Here is a 5141-nt window from a genome sequence, read left to right on the forward strand (position 1 = left end):
CAAGTTTTCCCACAATTGAATGATACACACTCTCACTAGCCTAAGCTAATCAAAGATCCAAATAAAGGACATTTATTGTTTTTTACTTTAAGGCTTGTAATGTGCTAATATTAAGAACAAAGAGGATCTAAAATAAGCTCAAAATTGGCTAACAAGGGTTGATGAAAGGTAGGCTATTTGGGTAAGTGAGCTAAATGAACAATGGCCTCAATCATATATATGCTTGTATACAAGGAATAATTGATATAAAGAATCAAACAAATCAAGGATCACAATCATAGGAAGAGAATAACGCACACAATAACGAAATAAAGTGGTTATAAGATGTAACCACACCATTAGGCTCAAAACTCACAAGCTTGTGTTCTTAGCTTAAAACATGTTCCACAAGATATAACTCAAGCAAGTTCAATAAAAATTTTTACTCAAATTAATTGGGGCCCTATAAGTAAATTTCTTGGAAAATCTCATTATTTTGACAAAGTTTCTTATCTAATTGCAATGTTGTGATTGAGAAATGTAAAAATTTTTAGTTTAATCCCTTTTTTCAATCAAACCAAATCTCATAAGCAAAAGGGGGTAAACTAAGCTTAATAATTCATATTTTTCAATCACAACTAAACTCATAAACTAAAATACTATATCAACTAAGAATGTAAATCAAACTAGAAATATCAAAATATACACAAACAAAAGATGGAAAATGCATACTATAAACAAACGTATCCAAAATACCAATACAATAATCCAAAGTAAGTGCAAGTGCTAAAATAAAACAAAAGGAAGTAGCTAAGGCTGAAGTCTGAAATGATCACCAAAATAACATCTCCGCCGACGATGTCAACCTCCCCACACTTAGAATGAAGCATCATCCCCGATGCCACAAGACTAGGTGGAAGGGTCAACATCTGCATCTGTCTGGGGCTTTGGAGGTGCCTCTGCCTGCCTAACCTCCTCCTCGGGATCCGCCTCCTCCCCAGAATAATTGGAACTGTCAGAGTCCAGAGGTATGGCTGCTCGCAGTGATGCTAGCATCTGAAATACGCACTGAAAGCGTTGCTCGATGCGACGATCTCTCTGATCCATGTGCTCGAGAAGATGCTGAATCAATCTGTATTTCGGCTAAGGTGCTGATGATGGCGGTGGTGAGGGCTGACCGGCAGTTGTGGGTGGTGCTGCTGCTGTGGAAGATGAGGGTCCAGATGCTGCAGCTGATGAAGAAGGTGGCTGTTTAGATGCTGCTGTCGCTGAGCGGGCTCTGGATCTCCGCGGGGCTGGTCTCTCATCCACCTAAGTCCCCCACGGAATTCGTCTCTCCTTTTCGTGGACTGGGGGTGGGGACTCATCATCTGATAGCCAGGGTGCACCAGCCCGTTGAGCCATCTCTGTGACCAAAGCAGGGAATGAAAGTGTGCCACGGACATGTCCACCAGAATCTCTGAGAAGTGCGTGGCAGGCATCACATAATGAGCAAAAATCTGTTGCCATACCCTCGCCTCCCAATTCAGATGCTCGAACAACATTCCCTTGGGCTTTGTTTTATCAGAATCCAACACCCAAGGGGCATCTAGGCCGGCAACCATATCTCTCAGAGCATCATAATCATATGTCATACAGTGCATCTCCACCGCAGCCTGCATATAAGCAACTGTATCACTGGTCTTAGGCTGACAGTGGAGTGCATCCTCAATAGCCGCATCTGAAATCAGAATTCGCCCGCCTCTCAGGTGAATCGAATCAAGGGTCGGTGAGAAAAAATTGCAGTAAAATTCCCAGACCCATGATTCATTCACTCTAACTAGCTCCCTATCCGTGAAGGCCAGGCTCAATCCCTCAAGCCGAAGCTCAATGGACTGCCTTAGATCTGAAGGGATGGCTAGTTTCTTCTCCAGGTTGAGCTTCCGCTGCTGATAACTCGGGAAGTGGAGCTCACAGTACAAATTTAGAAACTTCTCTAGAATGGTGGAAGGCAGGAGCTGATCCTCCTTATCCTTGTCAGAGAGAGGATTCTAAGCATAACTGGAGAAAGCAGAAATAGTGAGAGACTGAGACTTTTTCCTCTTCTTGGAGGTAACCTTTGCTTTTCCCTTGCCTCTGTCAGACATCCTGGAAAACAAAAATCACAGGATATAGAAAATTAAGCAAAGCAGAGGAATGAAAAAACAAAGATATAGGCATAGACAGAAAGAGACAACAGAAAGAAGTTGAAATATTCTCATGAAGTGAGTCAAAGAATGGATTCTTAGAATGCAAGTAAAATAGAATCAGACATCAATCAAAAATATAATCCAAGAAATCATGCAATAAGGGTGAAATGATTGTTTGTTAAGTACAATAATCATCATGCCTAAAAGAATGTCAGAGGGTTAATGTGAAAATGAAAAAGAAAAAATTAGGAAGTCAGCTAAGTCAAAGTTAGAGAATTAGGTTAGAAATTAGTGGCAAGACAAATATGGGACCTAACCAAGTGAAGTTCAAAAAGTATATAAACAAGCATACTCACATTCATGAGGATGATGCAAGACATTGATGATGAAAATGGGATGCATGAAAGCATAGGAAAAGAAAGCAAGTCATCATCAACGTTCATGGTCACTAAGTATGTAAAAATTGGTGTTGAACGATTGAAAATGTACTTATGTAACTGAAGGCAGATTAGACAATGAAAATGGTTGCATAAGCAAGATTGCACCAACAATTTCAACTTGAAAGAACCTCAATTAGAATGCACAAGATTAGGCCATTTGAAAGTTTATGAAAAGAGCTTCAATGATCAATGAAGAATAAACTTGAAAACGACCATGAAGGGAAACAGTTGGACCTATCTTGAGCATTTCGTGCCATAATAGAGGTTCAAGATTGATTGGTTAATCAAGTTCAAATTAACACAGACATTTGCCAACTAGCACTTTGACTCTGTCAATCATCAATACACATATGAGGGGACCAAAATAAGACCGAAAGCTGGCCGAATCAACCTATGGACCGAACTTGGTGTAAGTCAAGTAAATCTCAAATTCAAAAGTGCCAAGTTCAATTTCTAAGTTGCAAGTTAACAAAAGGAAGTTTCCAAAAAACTTCAGCAGCATTCCGGTAGTAATTTGGACGTTTCCGGACAATAAGTAGCAGCAAAAATCACACATATGAATACAGACAGCATCAAGCTAGCAAGGCAATAATTAATCAATTTATATGAATTCACCATGAACACAAGAGTACATGAGATGCACAGGACAACAACATCATTGCCATGCAACAAGCAAATACATTCAGCCATTTCAGATAACAAAAAAAAGAACGGAGCACTTATCAGGCCTAGAGTCCTCTAACCACATCCTAGTTACCTAACCACATGTAATCTATCTGACCTAATCAAACAAACATTGAACCACTAATATTAACAGAACAACTTAATCTATACAAAAATTAAAACAGAGCATGAAGCAGTAACAGGGGAGGATAGAGAACCTGTAATGAAAAGCAGAAATGGGATTGGAAGAGGAATGGCCAGCGACTGGAAGGGAATGGAGGCGCTAATGGCCCAGTGGTGGTGCTGCAGCAACAGTGAGTAGCGCAGCGCAGAGCAGAGAACGGGGACAGTAACGGAGCACAGGGCACCAGATTCTACCCTGGGAAGTAGTAGAGAAAGAGAACGACTAAGAGGGGTAGGAGGAGAAAGGGAAAAAGAAAGAAAGAGAGAAAAGATGAGAAAGGAGAAAGAGGGGCAGCGGTTTCATCATCGGACTGTGCTGGTTGTGGTGGTTGCAGAGTGGTTATCGAGGTTGGGGGAAAGAAGGAGAAGAGGAAATGGAACGTTGAAGGGGGATGGACGCGTTTGTGCTAGGGCTTACGTGTCTGAAGGGTGTTAATGATTTTGAATCCATGTGTACGCATCTCTGACGCGTACGCGTGGGTGGACAGAGAAGAGAATCGACGCGTATGCATCGTATACGCGTGAGCGTGGATGGTGAGAGTGTCAATCTATGCGTATGCATAGGATGGGGGCACAAAATTGGCATAAGATGGGCACAACTCTCTGGAAAATGTTTGGGGGCATGTTGGCACATAGACACGTATGTGTCGGGTATGCGTACGCGTGACTGCCTCCTTTTTTTTGTTAGAACACCAAAACAGAGCCTAAAGCACTCCTAGCACTCTCTACAACTCAAAACCAACCAAAATGAATGTTAGCAACAAAAAATTTGATTTTTTCAAACATTTTCAAATACTAAACTAAGCAAACTTGCAATACAAGCAACATACAATTCAAGCTACATGTACAATTTAAATAAACTAACAATCAAAGCATGGAAACAAGAATATTCAAAGAAGGAAAACTACCTACAATGGCAACTCGAATCACTTATTGATTATATCTACAAGAGTATGGAAAGAAGTTACCATGGTGGGGTGTCTCCCACATAGCACTTTTAGTTTATGTCCTTAAGTTGGACAATTGGGACGCTCTTTGTCATGGTGGCTTATGCTTGTATTCATCCTTGAATCGCCAAGGATGCTTGCTTCTCAAGCGGTTGTCAAAATTTCCAACCGTCTTTACCAAGCTTGGGTGAAGTTCTACCCAAGATATGAGCTCCCAAAGTTAGTCTTCATGTTGTGATCCAGGATCCCATATCTTATTTTCACACCTATCTTCTAGTTGATCGTCAAGATTCTCCTTGGGCGGTAGGACCTTAGAATTCTCCTTTGGGTGGCCAAACATCCTCCTAGACCCAAGCAATCTTGCTCTACACCAAACCTTACAATTGCACTTTGAACATGCAACCATTGTGAACTTCAATTTGTGGTGCCAACCACTAACCATCTCCCTTTTGCTCTTAAAGTCACAAAGAGCTCTAAGTTAGCCATCCGTCTCAAGCAAACCATATTCAAGTGGGATAATGAAGCTTAGATATAAGAGATTTACCCACTTGAATGAAAGAATGGATGGTAATGGCTTGGGGGGAAGTATTTCCAACGGTTTTACAAGCTCCACTCCCTTGAGTTCTTCTTTGGTGACTTCCACCTCTTGACAACTTCTTTCAACATCTCCTTGCTTGTCAACTTCTTCCAACGCATCCTCATCATCAACCGAATCAAATTTAGGAGGTTTTCAAAAGTCCACTTCAATATCAATTTCACAT

The 5141-nt window shown here is 41.0% G+C and overlaps 1 pseudogene; it reads right to left on the reverse strand.

Annotated features, from left to right (window-relative positions):
* Nucleotides 1-710: 710 nt before the first annotated feature.
* On the reverse strand, nt 711-4786 carry LOC148561670 (uncharacterized; annotated as a pseudogene).
* Nucleotides 4787-5141: the final 355 nt, after the last annotated feature.

Source organism: Arachis ipaensis, chromosome B6 (genome assembly GCF_059453495.1).
Source record: "Arachis ipaensis isolate K30076 ecotype BB chromosome B6, ASM5945349v1, whole genome shotgun sequence".
NCBI lineage: Eukaryota > Viridiplantae > Streptophyta > Magnoliopsida > Fabales > Fabaceae > Arachis > Arachis ipaensis.